General features: G+C 58.2%; 1 protein-coding gene across 4 annotated transcripts in view; it reads left to right on the forward strand.

Annotated features, from left to right (window-relative positions):
* Positions 1-20,726: 20,726 nt before the first annotated feature.
* The window catches only part of TSPAN18 (tetraspanin 18), a 170,896-nt gene continuing 167,703 nt past the window's right edge, over positions 20,727-23,919 (forward strand). The window contains exon 1 of one of the 4 annotated variants that reach the window (XM_070563824.1): positions 20,727-21,020. The gene's annotated coding sequence lies outside the window, so the exon portion shown is untranslated. Of the gene's footprint in view, positions 21,021-21,648; positions 21,917-22,146; positions 22,197-23,919 lie in introns of those variants that run through there. The other 3 variants (XM_070563827.1, XM_070563823.1, XM_070563825.1) reach the window with 3 other exon arrangements.

Genomic DNA, 23,919 nt, shown 5'->3' on the forward strand with positions numbered 1-23,919 from the left:
GGTGTCTCCATGTTCCATCTGTCTTCCCTCTCTCCCCCCTCCTCCCCTCCTCCCTTCCTGAGTGCCGACCTCAGCCAGGCTGCTGTCGGTCCCTGCCCCTGAGGATGGCTGAGCCTGGTGAGGGAGGAGAGAGGGGAGCGGAGGGGAGCAGGGCCAGGCCACAAATCACACGACACAGGTGGAGAGAGAGACCCACCGACTCCTCGAACTTCAGACGACTGAGCTCTCTGTTCAGGGGGAGGGGGTGAGGAGGTAATGAGGGTGGGCTTCAAGGAGGAGGTGGCTCTGTCTGGAGGTAGCCCTCTGTGGAGATGGCAGCAGGCTCAGCTGGCTCAGGAGACACAGAGGCAGGAAAGCACAGGGTGGCGTTAGGGAGTGGGAGGTGGACGGGGGTGCCTGCAGCCAAGGGGGTCAGAGGGAAAGGGATAGAGCGGTATCGAGATGCCGGGCGGGGAGAGAGAGACACGAAGGGGAGACAGAGACAGAGAGTGAGACGTCCCGAGACCCCGTGACATCCCAGGGTGTGTGCTGGGGGAGGCCAGAGGGTGGCCCAGGGCCTGGATACGTGTGTCCTGCCCCTGAGAGAACGGACAGACAGCAGCTCCTAACCTCCCCAAGAGAAGTGGTCATCGTCCTGAGGTCGCAGTGGAGCCAATGACTCTCCCTGTGTGTGTGCACGTGTGCACGTGTGTGTGTGCATGTGCGTGTGTGTGCCCATGTGCACATGCGGGTTCATGGCCATGCAGACAGCCACCCAGGAGCTGTGGCTCTCAGGAGGGAATGTGGAGCGAGGCCAGTGCTGGGGCCCACTCATTGCCTGGACGCCTCTGACACCAAGGGGCCAGGCTGAGCCCGCCTTGGAGCCTCTGGCTGCATGCCGCCCCTGCCACCCCTCCAACCCCTTCCTCCCTGGGCTGGGGATGGAAGGCCCTTCTCTAAGAAAGGTTGGCTTCTGGAGGTGGGGCAGCGGGGGCACAAATCCTGAGGTCGCCCTGAGGGTGAAGCTGGGGTACAAACCAGTCCAGGGTGCAGGGTGGGACCTGCCAAGTCACGGACATCAGGACAACCATGAGGTCCTGCAGGGGCAAAGTGACTGGGGCAAAGACACTCCTGTCCTCGGGGTGGGAGGTCCGAGCCTGGCCCTTCTAGACTCAGATCTGTGCAAACCCCAGGCACGGTTCAGGCCGGGAGTCGGGGTGGCACAGGCTTCTCATTCGCCCTCAGGAAGGACTTAATCATGAAAGTGAAAACAGCGACTGTTCCTTGAGATGTCACTCTGTACCGGGCAGGGGGCCACAGGCCTTATAGGAAGCATTGTGTTTGATCCCCAGATAGCTATCAGTGGCAGCCACAAGTATCACCCCCTGTGTCAGTAAGCTATTGCTGTGGAACAAATTACCCAAAATTGCAGCAGCTCACGATAAGACAGTTACGGTCTCACAATTTCTGTGGGTCAGGAGTGTGGCATGGCTCAGCTGGACCCCGTGCTTCATTCAGGGTCTGTCCCGGGCTGCAGTCAAGCTGGCTGCCGGGGTCACGGTCTCATCTGCAGGCTTGACTGTGAAAGGGTCCCCTTCCCAGCTCCCTTGCAGCTGCGGGCAGAGCTCCGTGCTTTGTGGGCTGTAGCCAGAGGCCGCCCTCGGTTCCTTACGGCATGGGCCGCCCCCCCGCGGCTGCCAGCTTTCTTGAAGTCTGCAAGCCCAGGACGCAGCGACTCTCCTAGCAAGATGAGCTCACAGTCTTTCCTGACCTAATCGGGGACGTGGCCTCCCTCAGGGTCCCCATGTTGTGTTAGGTCGCTCCCTGGAGAGAATTACACAGGTCGGGGACACCAGGAGGAGGCACCTCCGGTGCCATCTCCGAGGCCACCTGCCACCCCTCATGTTATAGAGTTTCATCATCCGAAGTCACAGCTGAGAAGGGACAGGGCCGGGACCTGGCTGTGGGTCTGCCGGACCCCGGTCCACGGTGCTGCTGAGCCCGGCTTCCGCTAACAGAGCGGCTCCACCGTGGCTAGCGGCTGACCTTGGGCAAGTTAGTTGCCCCTCGAAGCCTCAGTTTCTCCTTCTGTAAAAGGAGACTGACAATAATAGGGGGTAGCAGAGCTCGTACAGCCCTTCCCCTCAGGCTCTGCAGGCGCCGAACCCCTGGCTCCTGCCTGCACGGCGCAGCACGAGCCCTCGCATCCCGCCACCACAAATCATGCCACCTCACTCCCGACTCGAGCTTGACAGTGGTTTCCTTCCTGCTCGAAGGGCACGCTGAAGCCCTCTGCGCGGCCGCGGGACCCGCCCTCGCTCGCCCTCCTCCAGCCACACTGGCCTCTGGCTCTTTCTCCAAAGCCCCAAGCCCGCTCTTCTGGGGGCTCCCGCGAGCAGCACCCCCACGGCCTGGAGTCCCGTTCCCGTGGCTGTGGCTCCTCCCTCACTTCCTGCGGGTCTCTGTCCAAGCGCCGTCTCCCAGAGAGGCCCCCCCCGGGCCCCAGTTTTATGTGCCCCCCTCATTCTCCTTCCCCACCCTGCTTCTCTTCTCACACAGCCCTGGCATTGCACTCCTCACCTACTGGTGTGTTCGCTCACTGTCTGTCTCCCTCACTAGATTGCAAACGCCATGAGGCCAAGGACTTTGCTCACTCACCACCACGTCAGCGGAAGCAGGATAGTGCCTGACCTGCCACAAGGCACCCAGCAGATATTTGTTGAGGGAATGAAGGAATGAGTGAATGAATGAATGCATGCATGAGTGAATGAATGAATGCATGACTGAATGAATAAATGAACGAATGAAAGAATAAGTGAACGAATGAACAAATGAGTGAATGACAGAATGGGCGAATGAATGAATGAGCGAATGAATGAATGAGCAAATGAATGAATGAGCAAATGAATGAATGAGTGAGTGAAAGAATGAGCAAATCAAATAAGTGAACAAATGAGTGAAGGAAAGGATGAGTGAGGGAATGAATGAATGTGTGAATGAATGAGTGAGTGAGTGGGTGAATGAATAAATGAGTGAATGAAAGAATAAGTGAATGAATGAACAAATGAGTGAGTGAGTGGGTGAATGAATGAATGACGGAATGAGGAATGAAAACCTTTGGGCGGGAAAGGCATCTCTGACCCTTCCGCTCATCCTGGCTGCATCTCCCTCTGAGAGACCGGCCAGGGTGGGAAGGAATCCTCTGGAAAGTGCTGAAAGGAGGCTCCCCTGTGGCTGCTCAGAGCAGGGATGGAGCCGCCCGGAAAGGAGCAACTCGGGTGCCTTCCACGCACCAGCTCTGGCTGCCAGCAGCTCGTGTCCCCCCGCCAGCCTCCCCCACTGCCAGGAATGGATCGTTTCCTTGCTGCCAAGGGGCCCATTCAGCTGTCACCACTCCAGGCTGAGATGCCACCTGCCAGGCAAGACCAGGAGGCCAGGGCCAGTAGGGCACCACCACCAGCTGGGCACCCAGGCTTTACCCAGCGAAGCAGGCAGGAGCCAGGGGCCTCGAGTGCTTTCCCCGCCCTCCAGGAGGTACCATCCCTAGATGCCCCCAGCAGCGACTCCTCCCCAGGGTAGGGGTTTGTCGGCAGAGTAATGTCTCCTAGAGGATTTTTAATTTTGTTTTAACAGGTCAGTCATATAGAGCGGAGACTTCAATTTCCATCTCCTGGTGGAACCGTATTTAGAGAGAGGGTCTTAAAGAGGCCATTAAGGTGAAAAGGGGTCCTTAGGGTGGGCCTGTTCCAATATGACCGGTGTCCTTGTAGGGAGACATGATTAGGACACAGACACACAGAGGGACGACCGTGTGAAGACGCAGAGGGAAGACAGCTGTCTACAAGCCAAGGGGAGAGGCCTCAGGATGAAACACCACCAGCACCTTGATCTTGGCCTTCCAGCCTCCAGAACTGTGAGAAAAGAAAATTCTGTTGTTTAAGTCACCCAGTTTTGGGTGGCCGGAGCAAACTAAGACTCCAGGCACGGAGCTAGGGCATATGTGCCATTCCAGCTGATGAGATGCAAGGGAGGTCTGATGGGGTGCTTCCAGAAGGTTTTTCTCTCTCTTAAAAAGGAGCAGCAGGATGAAGGAGCCCACTCGCCTCAGGCCTGTAGACATTGTTGTTTGAGCACATTGTGCCGGGAGCTACTGCAGCCATTTTGCCACCATGAGGTGAGCAAGGATGGATGAACAGAAAGATGGAGAAACCCTGGGTCTTTGATGCCATCACTGAGCATAAATTATTCACCCTAGTGCTGACTTCTATTTATAAGAGAAATAAAGCTTCCTTCCTGTTTAGGCCACTTTGAGTTGGGCTTTTTGTTATTTGCCTCCACATGGCTGTAACACTCCAGTGACGGAGGTAGGCCTGGTCGCATCTGAGGCTCAGAGAAGCAGAGTGATGCATCTCAGATCATACAAGTGAGTAAGGTTGCTGAGACTCAGGCCCCCTCTTTCTACTCCAAAGTTCCAGCCCTCCGGGCTGGGTCGGGCTGCCCTGGCCCTGACATTTTGGTTGGGAAGAAATCCCCGTCATCTAAAGCCACGTGGCCTCCCAGCTGCTCCAGGAGGCAAGGAGGACGCAGAGGACAGAGCAGGGCCGAGAGGTGGACGCTGGATGGAAGCGATTGTGGGCGCAGAGAGAGCCGGGACGTGATCAGAGTCGGTGGCAGCTGAGGCAGCCTCGGGAGGCTGTGGGCCTCAGTTTCCTCAGTCGTCCAGGAGGAGGGAGAATGGTGCCCACGTCTTTGCCTTGTGAGACTAAGGGAAGAAACTGCAAAAGGCTCCAGGCAGGATTAGGCACATAGTGAGGAGCCGAGGGTCTCAGCTGCTACTGTTACTGTTGACATGAGCCTGTCCCGTCCTCGTCCTCCAGGCCCCAGCTTGGGCCCAGCCTCCTCCCGCCTGGACCAGTGGCATCAGTTGACAACTGGCTTTGAGAAGGTCCCTCCGTTCTTCAATTTGGGGATTTGTTCCCGGTCACAAAACAGCTCTGGGATGTTGCGATCTGAAACCCAAGAGCCCCACAGGCATGATGGGAATTCAGGGGCAGCATCCCTCTGCGGCCCCCGCACGGCCTGCCAGGACCACCTGCCCTCTCCCTCTCGCCGTGTCCGCCTGGCTTGACCGTGGTCAGAGGAGGTGCCGCTCCAGGTGATGGTCACCCTCATAGCTGCTGTTTGTCCCGGACCTCATTTCATTCACCAACACAACCCATCGAGTGGTAGGTACCCTCTCCCAGAAGAGGAGACCGAAGTTCAGAGTGGTGAGGCCACTTTCCCACCCAAAGTGGCAGAACCATAACCTGCACGCTCCCTCTCTAGATCCAAGGCCTGTGCTTTTCCCCTCTCCCGTGCACGCTGGAAAATGGCCAATTTACCCCAGCCAAACTGAACCAAGTCGAGGGTCCAAATCACCAACTGGTCACCCACCACATGCTGGGTTCAGTTAAGAGTCCACTCTGTGAAGCACTGTGCCAGACGCCGTGTTCGAGGTCCCTCTTGGGGATTCGCCATGTGCTGTAGCCCAGTAAAGGCCCTGAGAAGTCCTGCTGGGAAGAGCTCCATTCAGCTCTCATTCCTCACCAGTTGCATTTGGGGGCTCCTTTCTAAGACTCCTGCTCGCACCCCTCACACAGAAAGTACTTTTGGGAAAGGTTGGTCTAGAGAAGGGGGTGCTGAAGAGTCTCACAGGGCCTTCAGAGCAAATTCACGCAGACGAGGCAACTTCCTCCCCAGAGACGCACGGAGCTCGCAGAGAGCAAGCAAGGGTGGACTCCAGACTGTGAGCTCTACAAGGGCAGGACGTGCTCAAGTACCTGGATGATGAGTCCAGGGGACGAGAGACACAGAAAGATGGTCTCCACCCACCTTCCCACCAGAAGGAAATATCCAGACGGCGGGAGGGCGGCCCGCCTCTTTCCCTCCCCCACACCTCACGCGGGTGCATTAACTGTAAAACCTCGCTCACGGCCTAGCTGCAAGGGAGTCTGGGAATATCAGTTTTTAGCTTTCCAACCTCCCCCCAAAGAAGGAGGTTGAGAGAGCCATTCAAGAACCTGCCACATCAGCCAACAGTGGCTCAACTGGAAGGAGATGATGCTTTTCACTAATCAAAAGGACTGGAGCAAGGGGTGGCGGGCGTCGGGTTGGTGTCCTAAGGGCATCAGAGCTGCCAGCCTCTCTGAGCCTGGTGGCTTTTCCCTTATGGTGGCAAGGTGGCTGTCACACCTCCCATGTTACGTTGTCCAGGGTGGCAAGGAAGATGGGGGTGGGGTGTGATTTGGGGGAGCTGACCAACAGTCACCACAAGCTACTGACTAGCCAGAAAGAGCTTAGAAAAATCTGGAACGCCCTCTCTCTTTACCTCCTCCCCCCTTTCCTTAAACCATCGAAGAGCCACCAAGTCCTGTGTGTAGTGAGGCCACCGTATCCTCTCAGCTTGTCCCCTGTTTGTCGCCCCTTCTGGGCACCATAGAGCCTCCTAAACTGTCTCCGCTTCCTGTCACCCTCTTCATGCAGCAAAGTCCCTGAGTCCCTCAGGTGGGGCAGGCGCTGATCTCGACACCCGGACAGTTCAGGGAGCAAAGTAAACAGGCCCCCCACCCCCGGCTTGTTCCCACAGCACGAGGGGAGCGGTAAGCAACGACCAGAGCAAATAACCGAGTTGTCTCATTGTGGGACGGTGATGGCGTTATGTAACGAGAAACGTGGCTCAGGATTAGAGCGATCGGAGGCAGAGATGCAATGTTAACTTTCGTGGGGGTTAAGGGTTGAATTGTGTCCCCACCCCCTCAAATTTAACTTGTTAACGTCCCCATGTCCCCCAGTACCTTGGAATGTGAGCTCGTAGTAATTTGTTTAGTTAAAATGAGGTCATCCGGGGCAGGGTGGACCCCCTCCCAGGTCCTTACGAAAAGGGGGAATTTGGGTGCAGATGCGCACGTGGGAGAACGCCGTGGGAAGGGGGCGGCAGAGACCTGCCAGCCAGGGCACGTCGGAGAGCGCGGAACAGATTTTCCCCCACTGCCCTCAGGAGGAACCCACGCTGCCGACACCCTGATCTCAGACTCACGGCCTCCAGAACCGTGAGGCAGTAAATTCCTGTTACTTCAGCCGCCTAGTCTGTGTCACTTTATTACGGCAGCCCCAGGAGATGACTAGAGCGATCAGGCAGCCTCACTGAGAAGACGCCTCTGAATGACGATGTGAAAGCAGTGGGTGTGAAGGCAGTGAGCCTACCTGGAGGAAGAGCATGCCGGGCACGGGAACAGCCAGTGCAAAGGCCCTGAGGCAAGCACTTGCCTGAAGAGTTTGAAGACAAGCACGGAGGCCTGAGCACAGCAGGTGAGATGAGGGCTGCAGTGCTGGGGGTGGGGGGCTGGAGGGTAGACCACGTTGGGCCCTCAGGCCACCACACAGACTGTGGCTTCTACTCAGCAAGAGATGGAGCCATCGCAGGGTTTTGAGCTGAATGGTGACATGACCTGACTGACATTGTAACAGGATCACTCTGGCCGCTGTGCAAGAAGAGGCTGGGGGTGGGGAGTGGCAGAGGTGAGCAGAGGGGCAGAACAGGGTTAGGGGCTGTGGCAAGAGATGACCGCGTCCTGGACGAGGCTGGGCACGTGGACGTGGGGAGAAGATTCTAGGCGCATTTTGAAAGTGCAGCCGATGGGTTTCCTGACAGAGCAGCGGTTGGCGAGCGGAGGAGCTGAGCCGAGGATGTCGCCAGGGTTCCGACCTGAGCAGCCACCGACTGGAGAGGGAAGGCCGGGGGTCCTGCTGCTCCCTGAAAGTCCGGGGAGTCAGTGAAGGCGGAGAGTCCAGCCTGGACCCGCTAAGGTGACAAGTTCAAATTCCTCTTCGTCCGCAGAACAGCTGCCTGATTGATATTTCTGTAAAAAGCAGATAAATGAATGAGGAAACAGGCAAAAATGCTCGTTGGCCAAGGCGTGAAGTCCCAGCTCCTAGCATGGGGGGAAAGGTCGTTAATAAAACCCACCCAAACACGTCACTCCAGCTCTTCTCCGCCGACTCTCTTCATGCCACTATGCCTCAAGACGCCACTGAGCCTCTTGCAACTTATTCATTCACTCAGCATTTGTTTAACATCTGAATTGGGCATTGAGGTACAGCCCTCATGGAGCTCACTGTTACCTGATTATCACTTTCTCCCACACCCCAGGGCCTTTGCACAAGCTGTGTCATTTGCCTCAAATCCCAGTCACACTCTCTCTCCTACCCCTATTCACTTTCTAAGCCCCAGCCACTACTCTCTCCTCTGAGGGACCTTTCTGATGCTCTAGACTCAGGGAGGTTGGTATTTCCAGAGTCCTCTGTCCGTGTCACCTGTGGGGGCTTCTCAAAGGCAGTAACCTGTGTTCAGTCAGCCCTCTATCTCCAAATGTTTGAATGAATGAATGAGTATCAGTAAGGATTCAGCAGCTTTGATCCTGGTCTGACCCACACTTGGCTAATGGTCGTGAATCCAGCCTAGAGGAGCCCGCCACGGGTCTGACTTCTTTTCAAGCAAGCTGCCAGCACTGTCCTTTTGAGAACTGTATGGCCGCCCAGAGAATTAGGGTGGGCTCCCTGGGCTGGAATCCCTTGGAAAGGAGGAGAGAGGCCCGTTAAGGGGGGACACGGGACCCAGGGAGGTGTTTCTGGTCCCAGTTAGTCCAAGCCAGCAGCGCCAGCATCCCCCGTGGCCTCGGAAGAGAGCCGAGGTAACCATGGCAACCGGGCATCCGAGCCAGGAGCGGGATGGAGCCAGGCCGCTGAGGCCTGCAGGCCAGGCTGGGCTCCAGGGCCACTCTGTGCATGTCGGGTGGGGGCACGGGGAGATGAGGGGGGTCCCAGAGACCAGGGGGTGAACTGGCTGTGGGAAACGGGGGTCTGTAAGGCACAGATTTGGGGTCCCGAGTTGATGAATTGTCCTTGAGCTTCACACGGCTCAGGCTTCTCTGGTCCTCAGGGCCCTTCTGTGAGCGTCAGGAAAGAAAGCGGGAGTGAGAGGCGTGGAGATAGAGACCGAGGCGGAAAAGGAGGGCAGGGACATGGAGCCACGCCCGAGAGAGGGAGAGCAGGGGCAGTCGGGTATCTATCCAGAGGGAGCACCGACAGGAAGGAAAACAACACGGAGACCCAGAGACACACAGAGGGATGGAGAGACAGAGGGAAAGGCTAAGCAGAGGTGGAGGAGATAAGGCGAGAGGGAGAACGAGGTACAGAGAGCAGGCAGGCGGGAGAAGCACGGGGCAGAGAATCAGAATCCACAAGAGGGGGACACAGAGAGCGAAAGAGACCAGCAGAGAAAAGAAGGAGGAAAATGAGACAATGAGGGCCAAAAACATGAGAATGGCCAAAAATGAGAGAAAGAAGAAGGAGAAAGAGTCAGAAATAGAGAGATCAGCAGGAAAGAGGGAGGGGTGCGGGAGCTGAAAGACGATCAGGTGGGCAGGGGCGCCCTCTGAGCCACAGTGGCGACCGAGGCGGGCTCCCAGCTCGGCCCCAGGCAGGGCTCGAATTCCCTGCAGGCGAAGGACCCAGAGAGGACCCCAGTCCATTCCAGGACAGGTCACCAGGGTGTCGCATTAGAGTGTCCTCAGGCCCGGATTGGGTGGGCCCAGGCTGTTCCGTGGGGTCCACAGGGCACAGTGGTGGCGGGGGCAGCCTTTCCTGGTGGCGGCCGCACTCCCTGGCCCTCCAAATGTCCCCTGCGTGTGTTTAGCAACCTACCTCCAAACCAGGAGCTGCGTTTACACCCAGGGCAGGTGACAGTCTAAAGGCAACTGGCAGTGTTCTGCATTCCAAGGTGGTGTTGCCATCTTCCCAGGCTGGGATTCCCAGGCAACCTGCAGCTCCCGCTTCGTGGAAAAATAAGAACCATTGTCTTTCTGCCGAGAGAGAAATTCCTGCCAGATGATGGGGCCAGCAGGGAGATTCTTCTCTTTTGAAGAACTTAATATGCTTTTTCCCGTGAAGATAAACGAGAACCACAGAACTCAGTATCTCCTTTTTGCCTTGGCTGCCAGGAAGCTCAGACCTAAATTGCAATGATAAACGTGTTTATAACCAGCTTCTAAACCAGGGGTTCTTCACTTGAAGTCTGTGGATCCTGAAGCCTTTCTAAAGCCCCTGAAATTGTATGCAAAATTATTTCATCTGCTCAGGCTGCCATAGCAAAGCACCATAGGCTGGGCGGCTCAAACATCACAGTACATTTATTTCTCACAGTTCTGGACGTTGGCAAGTCCAAGGTCAAGGTGTGGGAGGATTTGGTGTCTGGTGAGGGCCCCCTTTCCTGCTGTGTATTCATGTGGTGGACAGAGGAAGTTCTGGTGTGTCTTCTCGTAAGGGCACTAACCCCCTCATGGGGGGCCACCACCACGGCCTCATCTAAACCTAATTACCTCCCGCCTCCGGCACGGTCACACTGGGGCGTGGGGCTTCGCATGTGAGTTTCGGGGGACTCGTTCGGTCCATAACGATGACGTGTATGCACGTTTCTGGGAAGGGAGGACTCCAGCTTTCTCAAGGTTCTCAAAGACGTTCATTACCTTTAAAAGTTTCAAAAACGGGGGCAGTGCGGCTCAGTGTGACACTGTCCCCTGGACACCCAGTGCTCCCGTCAACGCCACAGCGTCCTCCCCTCTGCAGCGGGGGGTCACAGCGGCCGTGGCTGGTGGGAGCTGTCAGGGGGATGATGAGCACGGCCTGGCCAGCGACAGGTCTTCACAAGTGTCGGCTGTCCCTGTTGTCCCACCAGGCTGCCTCGGGCGTGACTTCTAGCACGCAGCCTTGCACACAGTAGGTGCTTAATAAACCGTGGCTGCCTGACTCACTACCTAGAGCTCTCTGGGTCCCTGGTGTCCCTGACGGGCCTCGGCAAACACGGGCTGAGCCGGGGGAATTGAAACCAGAGGCCGGGTGTGAGGAGACTTCTGGAAAGTAACTCCCGTTTCCGTCTGAGCCGCTCTCACAGGCAGACCCCGCCACCAACACGGGCCCAGGGAGCTGGCCCGGCCCGTGTCTTCTGTCCTTACTGTCCCCGGGACTGGAGCCCAGGGGGGCAGGGGACCCAGATCCGCCGCCATCTGCCGGGAGCACCCGGGCCAGCGTGGACCCAGGGGGGCAGAGGCGTCTGCACCAGCGATGGCGGCCCTGCGCCCTCCGTCGTGATCTCATCTATCAGCCTGGGGGCCGTGCGCCGAGGGGCCCGACACATCCTGCTTCGTTAGTGATGATCTTTTGAAGGTGTCTCGGGTCCTAAAGGCTCTCCCTCTCTGTCATCCTTTGAGACGGCGGCCAGAGCACCGGGTGCCCAGAGGAAGGGGGCGCGGAGCTTCCAGGCAGGGTTTTGAAGTTTCGTTCCTAGGGAGCTGGGTAAAGGAGTGAAACTCATCCATCCATCCATCCATTCATTCAATTCATTCATTCAATTCTCAGATGACCGTAGGACCTCTGCTGGGAGTCAGGACTCGAGCCAGACACCTTTCCTCTCTACAGGGGTGGTCTTCAAACACGGGTCCAAGGATGTGCCTGCTCCATAGCAAGCATTGAAAAAACGTTTGTTTGTTGAATGAACAAAAGAATTCGCTGCACTGCCTCCAGAACTCCTCATAAAGCCCAAACTCTTCAGCTCAGCACTTCATGAGCGGCCCCTCCCGACTTCTCTGACTTTGCCTCCCTCTCTCCCTGCGCATCCCATGATTCAATCAACAAACCCTCACAAGTCCCAGAGGGCCTCATGCTGTCTCACACGCTCGTCCCTTTGACCTGGAACACCCTCTTTGTTTCTTCAGCTGGTGAACTCCTATACATACTTCAGGACCCCAGGGAAGCATCACTTATCATAGGTGGCCTCTCTGACCATATTTGATATCAATGTCCCCTTTGCTTCCTCGCGTGCTTGGGCTGCCCTTTAAGGACTGCATGAGTCATTGGCGTGGAGTGCCCTCTACCAGCCTGTGGGCTCCTAGGCAGTACGGGCTCTTGGGCCAGGCCCCTGAATCCAAGCCCATCTCTGCCACTTATCAGACTTTGGGAACTGGCTCGGTTTCCTCCTCTGACAGTGGGGCTGAGGGCGGCACAGGGTCAAAGGCATTCACGCATCCACAGGCCCTGGAACGCCACTGGCCAAGGAGCGCTGAGTAACGGGAGCTCCTGTGGTGGTCGTGGTCGTCATTGTGGTCCAGCGGGCCTGCCCTCTGGGCGAGATTCCGTCTGGTTCTTGAGCTCTGTGTCGGGTGGGGTGCTTGTGAGGAAGGCCTGTAAGCAGTGAAAGGCCCCTGGATGACAGAGAGAAAGGGGCTGCGTCACCGTCTCTGGAAGCCACAGGACGGCCAGCTGAGGAGGCGAGGGGCTGGCTGAGCCTCAAGCCCAGGTGCTGCCCGCATCCCCGGACCCCAGCACTGACATCTTTGCCCTTTGACTTCCGAGCCCAACAGTGGAAGCGGGGGGCCCCTCCCGGACCTGGGGTAGGCTGAGGCTCTGGTGCACGACTGGGCCTGTGGCCACCTAGGAAACTCACTGTTGAGAGTGAGAACACGCTCCTAAGAATTGCACCGGCCAATCCAGGCATCAGGGGGATCCTCAGTGGGGGGACGACAGGCAGAGGGTCAGAGAAGACGGAGGAAAACAAGGTGCTTATAGAGACGTAGAAGGTCTAGCTGGAGGGACCCATGGTTCATCTGGTCCCACTCGGACATCTCCTTTCAGGGCGGGGCCTCGTCCAGGCCACCAGCGTGTCAAGGGGGTCTCTCGTGCCCTGGGACACGAGGAGCGACTGGGGCGGCTTCTGCATTCACAGGGCAGCCTCGTGTCTAGTAAATCCCAACACAGACAGCCTCCCCCTGACCTGAGCGCCGGAAAGGCAGGGACCACAGCTGTCGCGTTCACCGCGAGACGCCCCACGTTCCCTAGCACAGCGGCTGGCACACACGCGTCCTCTGAAATGGTGGCCAGGTGAACGGAAGCTCTGACGTGAGCGATCACGTCCCTGAACGCAGCCCTGCGTCTCTGACAACGGGGTGCCCAGGGACACAGACAATCAGAAGAACAAGGTCTTTTTGGCCCGAGAGGATGCACTATTTCATTTTTTCCCTTAGGAGGATTTGATCTCCTAACTCTGTTTTGCTGAAGCTAATATTTCTTGATTCTTTGATTCATTCCTTCATTCACCAGACATTTCTCGAACCCTGACCAGGTGCCAGGTGCTGGAAATTAAACTCCGAGCTGGTTCACGCATGCTCAGTCGTGAGCCACCGCGCCTGCTGCGTGCCCATCCTCTGAGCCGACCCCAGGTCTCCCAGCAAAGGTCAGCCTCTCAAAGAACCGAGCCAGGAAGTGGATCTTCTGGGGGCGCTTGATGGCGCTAAGCTGTTTATGCTGGGGAAGCGTTTCTAAAAACTGCACAGGGGGCCTGTTGTCTGCCTTACAATCGGCTCCAGCTCCCCAGGAACCAGGGAGAAACGTGCCTCTAAGTTTATTAGAGGTTTACATATTTGGAGTAAAAAGCAAGGAATCGGGCCAGCAGCAGCAGAGGAGAGAAACCTGGGAAGAAGAAAAACTCGAAGGAGAGAAGCTGACAGCTGGCCTCGGGGGGCCTGGGCTCCGCTTCCGCAGCGAATCAGCGGGTGAGCTGGGCCGAGCCGCTTCCCCGCCCGGAGCTGGGAGGGTCCCCATCTGCGGGGGAAGTCGGGCGGCAAAGCCACTCCAGATAAACGGTGGGATCCTCGCCTCTTCCTGTCTTCCGGGAGTCTAGGTCCCCTTCCTCCACGAGCTCTCACGCTTCTCCTCTGCCAGATGCCCGAGGGGCACCAGTGGGCATCGCTGCGAAAACCCAGCACAAGCCAGAGGAAGCTGACTGTCGCCCAACGCTTGTTAACTCCAGAGCAAGTCACGCCCCAGATCCTCCTGAGGGGAGCGTCTTAGGTCAGTTCACACGGCACAGGCACTAGCTGTTCCCGTCACATGCGGCGGGCAAAATGTGACCATTAATCTGAGTAAGTGAATCAGCCTCACTCTGGAACAAAGATGCCATTAAGCAGTGTGGACGTGTACCAGCACACACACAGAGACACACACAGACACAAGCACAGATGCTCACACGCACATATACACAAGCACAGGCATGTACATATGCAAGTATAGACACACATACGTACGCATAAGCACCAACATGCATCATCACACACACACAACACTACGTACCCCTATTCACACACTCACAGACATGGATATGTACACAGACAGCGCAGAAACGCTCACACACACTCGAGCAGAGGGCTGGCCACTCATCACAGGTCCTTCCATCTCCACGGCCTAATGAGCTCCACTATGGGAACCGCCATTTAGCTGTGCAACGTTTGTCAAATTACTGAGCCACTCTGTGCCTCAACTTTCCCGTCGGTGAAATGGGATAATGACAGTAGTGACTATTCAGAGAGGGCTTAGAAGAGCATCTGGCGTGTAGCAAATAGGAACCCGTCTCCGAGGAGCAGGAGAAGGCCCCGGAGTCCTGCCTTTCGTGTTCCAGGCACCAAGTCGCACAGCCCAGTTGTTGGGGAGAACTCGGCCCAGGGCCCTTTCTTCTGGGCCTGGTCGCCCTGAAGCGCGTGTTTGGGATACGGAGGCGAAGTGGGGTCGTGAAGACAGAGCGAGCACCCCTTCCCTAGGGCGGATATCACCGCGTCCCACAGGCCACGTGCCTTAAAGGACAGAGCACCATTGCGTCACTTCTGGAGGCTGGAAGTCTGACTCCGGGCGTCGGCAGGGCCTCGCTCCTTCTGAGTCTTGGGGTAGAGTCCCACCTCGCCTCATGGGGGCTCCTGCAGGTGGCCAGCAGGCCTCGGCTCGCAGCCGCCTCCCTCCCGTCTCTGCCTCCGTCGTCTCATGCGTTCTCTGTGCGTCTTCACGTGGTCTTCCCTCTGGTCCGGCTCTCTGCCCGAACTTCCCCTTTTTATAAGGACCTGTCCTATTGGATTAGGGCCTGCCCTAATGACCTCATCTTAACTCTGTCACCTACGGACACTGTTTCCAAATCAAGTGCCATTTGCAGGTACTGGGGGCAGTGGCTTCCATATCTTTGGGGGCCACAATTCAGCCCCTCACCGAGGGAGAGGGGAGGCAGGAGCACGAGGGAGGAAGAGAAGGTTGCGGTGAGCGAGGGAGCAGGAAGCAGCCCGGGCTACCTAGGTAACAAGAGCAGGGCCTGTGTGACACACAGCCTGTCACAGTGACAGTGGGACGCAGGTCTGTCCTTGAGCCCAGAGATAGCCCGGTGGGGACGGGTTTCTCAGCCCTCTCTCCGTCACTGACCGACACACCAGAACACAGCACGGACACCAAAATCTGAGACCAGGCGCTGGACAGGCCTTCTTGGTCCACACGCCCCAGGGGCCCGAGAGCCCTACGCGACACCTACGGGGTCCCTCAGCTCCGAAGCAGGCAGCCCTTCCTGGCTCGAGGGACCCCGTAGGCCAGTCACCTCTCTTGTCTCTCACAAGCCACGGCCATTGCTGCCAGAACAGCTGGGGCTCTTTCTCTCTCTGCCCTCGCTCTGCTCAGCGAGTCCCTGCACCTCTCTGAACCTCACTGTGCTCATCTGTAAAATCGGGACGACACTAACAACCACAGGATTATTGGGACGAACAGAGAGAGCGGGCATGGAGCGGTGGGAGCCGGGAGGAGCTGGCCTCTGGAACACCACTGCCTGGATTCAAATCCCGCTCTGCTGCTCACCGGCTGCGACGGACGGGAGACTTCATCTCTCTGAGCCTCAGCTCCCCCTCTGTGAAATGGGGACAATAACAGGCGCTTCCTCCTGGGATCTTTGGGCAGAACGAATACGGGTACCGTATTCAGCAAAGTGCCCAGGATTTAGTAAGAACGCAGTGAGGTTCCTGGCCTGTGGCCCCCGTGGCTTGGCCTCCCTCTGAGCACGCGGCAGGCTCGCACAGCTTCGCGTAGCAATGGGACTCGGTCTGCGAGGAAAATGGGTCCAATGGGCTGTAAGGCTGGCCCTGCGCCCTCTGTAAGCGCTTTCCACGTGTCGGTTCAGTGAACTTTCTCGAACCCCAGCGGTGTTCCTGTCTCCATTCGCAGAGGAGGAAGCGAGCTTCAGGGAGCGTGAGAGGCCTGCCCAGGGTCACGTGGCTGCAATTGCAGCCCAGGTCCCGTGTGCCCCCAAGTCCAAGGGCTGCGACATTTCCATGCTGCGTGGAAGTTGATCTCCATGGCAGTTACTTCCACGGCTGGAAGGTTAGCGGCCTAAATGGGGGGTCCACTGCTCACGGGCAAAGATGGGGAGCAGAGGTGTGGGGGCTGACGGTTCAGAGGAGAGATGGGATCTGCAGGCAACGGAGGCTCAGAGAGCAGAAACGAGGCAGGAGGTTTGGTCAAAAGAACATTGGGTTGGGAAGCAGGACCCAAACTCCCCGAAACTCTGAAGTCAGTTTGCTGGCCGACCTTGGGTAAGTGGCCCGTGCCCCCCGCAGCGTGACCTCAGTGTGTCCATCTGTAAAATGGGCGCGCCATCGCACGAGCTGAGTCTTCCATTAAAAGACTCGCCAGTCGTGTTGCTTGTTTCCTTTCAAGCATCGGAACGAGGGCAGGGACCACGGACCACGTGCATTCTGGCCTCCACTCCGGTTGGGGGGTCCAGAGCCAGAGCCAGTTCCCGGCCCACAACTCACCTTCACAAACATTTGCTGCGTGACTGAACGGTACCCGGGGACCCTGAGGTCCCAACTCGTAATCTCAGCAGCTCCACGTAGACCATAAAGAGGACCTTAAAAAAGACTTACATTTCTTACATGGTTTTCAAAGCCCCTTTGCCAACGTCGTCTCCTTCAATGTTTACAACAACTGCCCCCTGGGCTAGGTGCTATCCTCTCCCTTCACAGAAGACAAGGGAGGCACAGAGAAGTCAGGCCACTTGGCCAAGACCACACAGCCCGAAAGTTCAGCGTCAGGATGGCCGCGGTCTCCTGACATCCTCCCGTCCATCCCTTTCTCCCTCTCTCGTGAGCGTGTGGTCCTGATGGACATGAGAGAAAGATGTGGACCTCAGTTCTTTGTGTGCTGGGTGCCTTTGGGCAGGTCTCTCGGAGTTTCTCTCTCTGTAAAACAGGCTCTGGCCATCCCTCCCAGATGAGCTCCTTGGAGGCTTATGTGAGCTGGCACTCTAAGGGCTCATCCCAGTGCCTGGCACACAGTCTGCCTTCCTCATGTTAATGATTAGGAGTCTAAAGCACAGAGAGGCCAAGTAACTTGCCCAAAGCCACACAGCTGATGAACAAAGGAGCTTTGAATGTGGGCTTCTCTAACCTCACATCTGAGCTTCTGCCCGACAAGCACTCCAGGAAAGGTAGTTAGTAGTACTGTGTTATTTACTACCAGTTAGTAAGAAAACAGAGGTGGACGATGAAGGGTCAGGGGTCTCTTTTCTGGCGGGATTTATTCCCAGGGCGCTGCTTTCTGGAAAGCCAGGCTGCGGGCACCCAGAGGAAGCTGCCCTGGGCCCTCCCGGCGCAGCACAGCCATCCAGAATCCACCTCTTTGCCTGCCAAGGGTGGGGGCAGCGAGCACCACCCCGGCTTCCAGCTCCCGGCCTGCGGCATTCCTGCCAGGGGAGGGGGCCTCGGGCCTGGTGCTGAAAACACTCAGAGGCTGGCTGTGGCCTCTGGGTATCTCTTTGGAGGGAGAAAAAGAGAGAAAGAGGGGGAACCGTGCAACTGGTCCAGGCCCGGCAGGGTCAAGACCAGATTCTTCAAACCTCCCACGGACGTTCCTAGGATTTGCAAATTTATTTCCGTGAAAATCATTGTGAAGATAAACAGATTTGATCACACTCCGTTGTACATTTAATGAACTGTCATTTTTTGGGAAATGATTGCAAATTACAGATGAAAAGAGACAATTCAGAAAAAATCAGAGAGGCAATGATTAAATATTTAAAATGCAGACTGCCTTGGAAAAGCTGGGTTGTGAGGTCGAGACGCCTTCTGGGGAGAGATCTGGCCGGCCCAGCATCCTCCTGCCGTCCGTGCACACACAGGCTCGCCTTTACGGAGCATCTGTTCAGCACAGGGGCTGCGCTGAGGCCTTCCCAAGACTCTGACAGCCCCCCAGTGCCAGAGGTGTGGTTCTGAGTCCCGTTTGAGGAATGCATCAGCTGGGGCTCAGAGAGTTTAAGCGGCTGGCTCGAGGGGGCCCAGTTAGGCAGAGGCCTCCAACATGCCCGAGTGCTGACTCTGCAGATCCCAGGGACCCAGAAATGGACAATGCAGGGCCCCAGGCCTTGAGAGCTCACAGTCTGATCAGCCACAAATTTATGAATGTTAGGAGCAAGAGGTCATCACTTCCAGTGATTTCAAGTTCTTTTTAAGTGAAGGACAGTCTCTCCTTGAAATCTTATGTGAGACACCATCACACAAAGCAGAGGAAAAGGGCCCCTGCTTCTGGTCAAAGCTGGGAGGGAGGTTTCCCTCCGTCTCCCATGGTCCTTAGGGACCTAGGAAGGAGCAGGAACCGCCAGCCCAGGTTGACACCCGCTGACTTGCTCAGACGTCTCCTTTTACAGATAGGAACATGGAGGCCCGGAGAGCCAAGGGTAGCGTCCAGATCGCCAGGACCGGAACTCGGGCCTGTGGGCTCCTGGTCTGGGGCTCTCTGCTCTGCATTAGTGCCCCCAGGATGCCTGTGTGTGGATGCTCGCCCCAGGGGTCCTGTGTCCAGGGACTGGGGCACAGCGCCTGGGCTGCCCAGCATTGGCCACGACTGGAAAATTCAACGTTTCTTCCAAACGCCAGAGAAAACGAAGTCTTAGAGCCCCTGAGGGAGAAGAGAGAATTTTCAAAGGAACCATTTCTACTAGACCCCCAAACGCCTGGGGAGTTGAAAGGGCCCCCACCCAGGAGACAGGAGGTCTCATTCGAGGCCCAGCTTTCCCACCTTGACTAGCATCTAGTCCATCGTTCTACCTCAGTATCCCCATCTGTAAAATGAGGTGGTTGATGACAATGAATTTGCCATAAGGTTCCCTCCAGAATGGGCATGTGGGGGATCTGGAACCTTCTGGGCCGGGCCACCTCTGGGTTTATGACAACCTAGAGCCCAATGGGTCAGCAGTGGCCTTAACAGCACCTTTGCTTCCTGACCCTCATTCCTGCCCACCCCCCTCCCAGCATCTCTCCTTCTCAGTTTCCTGACAAGCCACCATCTTGGTTCCTTTCTTGCTTTTATCAAGAACGGCAAAAGGGATCCTGGAGGCCACTCGCCCAGCCCCTCATTGTGCAGGTGGAGACACGAGGCCAGGGAGGGGACTAAGGCCCCAGCTAACCCTGCGAGAGGGAGGCTGGCACTCTGCAACCCGGGTCGCCCTCCCTTGGCCAGGACTAAACTCTTGGGGTTCCTAACTTTTGCCAAAAACTACTTTTTGCCTCCTTCCCTCCGAGTGGCGTTTCCCAATTGCGGGGGACACAGCTTCACGAGATTTAAGGTCATTCATCCGCGGGCCTCCCCTAGACAGAGACGGGGTGGGACGACCTTTCCGGTTCCCTTCCAAGCCTTCCGTCACAGCTCAGTCTCACTTTGGTGTTAATGCGTCTTTAACACGTTTCCAGCCCTTGTCACCTCCCTTTTCAAGAGAGAAGGGGGCCTCGCTGGGCCCTAACTCAGGCGGCAGGACCTCGTTAGAATGTTTTTATTGTGGTTAAATATACATTGCTAGAATTTAATAACACTGTTTTATTTTCATTGTATTTATTGCCTTCTATTTATAGTCGCATGGTGCTGGTTTTCCATTTATGGTAATGATATAACATTTCTTTGCAAAAATAAGCACATTTAAGTTAAAAAAAAAATAACAAGCGTTGATTTAAAGAAAGCTATTAACCAAATGGCCCTTTCTGGGGCACCGAGAGATCCTCCATGGAGGCGGGCGCATGGCTGAGGTCTGGGAAACTCTGCCCGGACGCTGGATGCGAAGCTCTCGTCCTGGCTGGGTGGCTGAGCCGTCCAGCTGTCCTGCTCTGCCCTCAGCTCCCTGCACGCTCCCCCTACCCCCTCCTGCCTGTTTCTACCAATCCTCCCCACCCTCGGAAACCCCCTCCATCCTCTGCGCTGGCTCCGGCCTCCACCCCCCAGGCCCCAGCACCCTCGCCATGGGCGCACGCTTTTTTCCTCTTTAAATTTAAGTGGCGCCTTGCCTCCGAGGAGGCCCACACAGACGGCCTCTCCCAGCAGCATTCCATAAACGCAGAGCCTGTGGGGTTTCTCAGTGCCAAGGGTCAGCCTTCCCCCCAGACCCTGTTTTGGCAGCTGGGGAGGGGGCATGTGGAGGCTGAAGCCCTCTAGAGTTTTCTTTGTCCATGTTTTACAGAAATTGCACTGTTAGAGGTTTTCTCCCCTTGGGTTAAGCACTGCTCACTCTGGCTCCACTCAAACACTGCGGCCCGGTTTTTTTTCTCACAGCCACACACACTTCTGCTCTGTTAGCCTCTCCTCGATTTACTTGGTGACTCAGGGAAATGGCCGAAGGGCCAGACATCCTCGAAGTCCTTGGAGGGACACTATTGTTTTCCTGGAATGTGGGCAAGGAAAACCAGCGGCTTCCTGGCCCTGGAAACCCTGCCCTGTGGCCTGACATGACCAACATTCACATCCAAGCCTGGAGCAGGTTCAGCTCCTATCAGTCACTCACTCCTTAGTGCAAATCAGTGGACCCAGGGGCCTCCTGCAGAGCTTGTGTGTGTTCCAAAGTCCAGGGCCGGCAGGCACCGGGTGCGGGAGCTTCAGAACTGGAACTCAGTTGCCCAGGGAAGAGGAGTGGGCAGCCCAGCCCCGCGCATCTTGGGGCTAGCCGGTGCCTTCCCTTGGGCTGTCGGCTTTGATCTGGTCCTTCCTCATGTCCTCTGGGACAGGGGGCTGGGCAGCGGCCTCACAGAGGAGGCTCAGAGGTTAAAGTCTCAGGGCCGTCGCGAGCCGGGCTGGAGAGGGGTGTGCGGCTGCGACAGTAGGGCAAAGAGGAAAAGGTGAGTCCTGGGGTTGGCCACACAGCCCTGGCCCCTTGCGATCAAGTCATTTGCATGGGGTCTGGGGTCTGCCTCCCCCCTCTGCCTCTAATATCTGCAACACGTGAAGCAGCCCAGGGCGGGGGAAGGGCCCTGGCTTGCAACAGGTACTGCCAGGGCCGAGCAGCGAGGTCCGGATGGAGGACCACCGCCCCTCCAGCCCCGCAGCTGGCCACGGGGATGCGGCGGGGTGTGTGTGGGGGGGGGGGGGGGGGTTTGGGTAGCGTGAAAGTTTCCCCGGAATAAATCCTCTGGGTCCAGCCCTCTCCCCACTTCCCAATGGAGCTTCTGAATTCAGAGGATGCACGGCCCGCGAGCAGAGCGGGGAGGCGGGCAGGGGGCGAAGGGAGGGGAGAAGGGCAGAGGTGACCCCAGGGACCCCTAGCGCGGCCTGGATGCTGGACTGAAGGCGGAGGCCGAGCCGGGAGGAGGCGAGGGCAGCTGACCGGAGGACCGTGCCTTCCCGGCGGCCGCCACGGCAGCGGCGGCGGCGGCAGGAGCCCGAGGGGGCGGCGGCGCGGGGAGGGGCGGGGGCGCGGGGGAAGGGCCGGCGCGGCGGCGGGAGGTGGGGCCGGCGGGCGGGCGGTGCAGCTGCCGCCGGCGTCTCGGGGGCTCCAGGCTGCGGGGCGGACGCAGCGCCGAGCGATCCACAGCCGAGTCCCGGCCCCGGCCCCGAGCGAGCCCCGCTGCCGCCGCCGCCCCGGGCCCGCCGCACCCCGGACACGCCGCGGCCGCCACCGCCGGGAAGGCAGCGGGCGCCGGGCAAGTTGCGAGCGAGCACGCCCCTCGCCCGGGGAAAGTTTCCCCCGCGGCCGCCGGCGGGAGTTGGCACGGGGTCCGGCCGCTGCCGCTGGAAGGTAGGGGGCTCCGCACCTCCGTGCGCCCCGCCGCTGCGCCCCCGGGACTTGGGGACCCCGCGCGCGCGCTCGCTCCGGGCGACTGCTGAGCACGGTGGGGAGGAGAGGTGGAATGGGGGCATCTCAGGACCGGCCCGGGGAAGCCCCGGAGCTAAGTTCTACTTAAACTAGCGTGGGGAGGGGCCGAGGGGACGTGCTCGCCCCCGATCCCGGCCCGGAATCGGCAGAGGGCTGGGGGCTTCCTAGCGCACAGGTGCAGCGCAGGTCTGCGCCCTGGGTGGTGAGTGGGGGCCGCCGGCACACTGGCGGGAGGGGGGCTGGCAGGTGTGGCGGCCAGGTTCGGGGGCTCGGCGAGGGCTGCGAGCGGAGGGAGGGGTGCGCGCCACTCCGCTCTCTAGGAGGGCAGGTAGGGACTCGGGGTTCCGAGCGGGGATCCGGGCCCAGAGGATGGCGGGGCCCAGCGGGGGCACCGAGCGCCGGCAGCCTTCGGGGTCCCAGGCAGCGGGCGGGGCGGGGGCGCCGCGCTTTGCTCCGGGCCCCCCCCCCCCCTTATTCCGTGCGCGGTGTGCGCGGTTGGGGGAAACGGAGACTCCGTGGGGTGCTCGGTGGGTCCGACCCTCGGGCACGTCCAGATTTAGGGGGTGCAATGGGAGTCCGCGGGGAGGGCCGGCCGGCCGCGGTGGGCTCGCGCGGATTTGGGGTCCCGGCTGGATCGAGGTAGTCGGCTGCCGCCAGGGGGCGCCCCTCCCCGGCCCTCTCACCGACAGGAAGGCGAGTCCTGGTTCCTGCGAGACAAACGCCGCGAAACCCGGGACCCGCGGCCCCGGAGCCCCACCCCTCCCCACGCAGGGGCGCCCGCCTGAGGGGCCCCGCCGGCCCCGGGCTCGGGGACAGCGTCCGGCTGTGAGGTGGGGTCCCCCCGGGGTCCCCGCGCAGCGCGCTGGAGAGCTCGGCTCGCGGGAGGCGGTTCGTCTGGGGGGCTGGCAGGGGGCTTGGGTGCGTGAGAATTTCACCCCCAGACAGACAAAAACGAGAGTCTTTACATTAAGGGCGAATTGGTGTGGAGTGGGTGCATGGGAGAATTAACTTTCTGAGGTTCCTTTGGAGTCTGGAACCCAAACCGCGGGGTGCACCCTTTTTGTAAAAGTTGCACCTTTGTTCCGTGGATCTGGCCAGGTCGATACCTGGGGTGGGCGGGACGGGGATCTTGGGGCGTATCCCTTCTTATCCATCTTCTCTCTGGGTGCAAGTGAACTGGGAGGCACCGGGTGGGGCGATGGGGCCCCCTTGAAGACTTTAGCGTCGCAGGCTCAAATGGTAAATTTCTCAGCAGTCAACAAGACCCCCTTGCCCCGGGTCTGGGGTCCACAGGCCACAGCCATCTGGTCATTTCACAGTTACTGGTGGAAACCTGCTGTGCGCCCTGTTGCCTGACCTCGGGGCGTCTGTGTGTCTGTGCCGACGGCTGCTGGCGTCTATGAGGAGCATCATTGTCACAGTGGGGCTGCGCGACATTGAAGGGACACTGAGGGGACCGTTGCCTCCTCTTTCTCTAATTCCCTCCCTCCTCCCCACACCCTTTGCAAACGAGCAAATCACAGGATGTGAGCGGCCTCATAGCGCAGGGAAGTTTTCCTCTTTCTTTTGGCCACGGGTGCTCCTTGGGCAGCCCCCTCCTGCATCCCCAGTCCCCTGCAAAGGTGATGGAGACGAGGTGGTCCCTGAAAGAGAGCTGAGCTGCTTGCTTTCAACGCAGCCCACCAAATGTTTTTGTTGGATGCTATCAGAATGCTCCTGGACAAAAGTTGCCGTAAAGAAAGGCCGGCAGGATTTTTATTTTGAATAGAAGAGGAGGAGGGGAGAGGAAAGGGTGGAGGAACTCGTGTCTCTGGATATGTCTTCAACACATTCCACGGGGCCAGAAAACAAAAGGAGTTTTTTGTTTTGTTTTGTTTTGAGTGACTCTTGTTTTTGTGCGGAGGGAAGCCTGCCCGGAACAGCCC

Source organism: Equus przewalskii, chromosome 11 (genome assembly GCF_037783145.1).
Source record: "Equus przewalskii isolate Varuska chromosome 11, EquPr2, whole genome shotgun sequence".
Classification (NCBI taxonomy): Eukaryota; Metazoa; Chordata; class Mammalia; order Perissodactyla; family Equidae; genus Equus; species Equus przewalskii.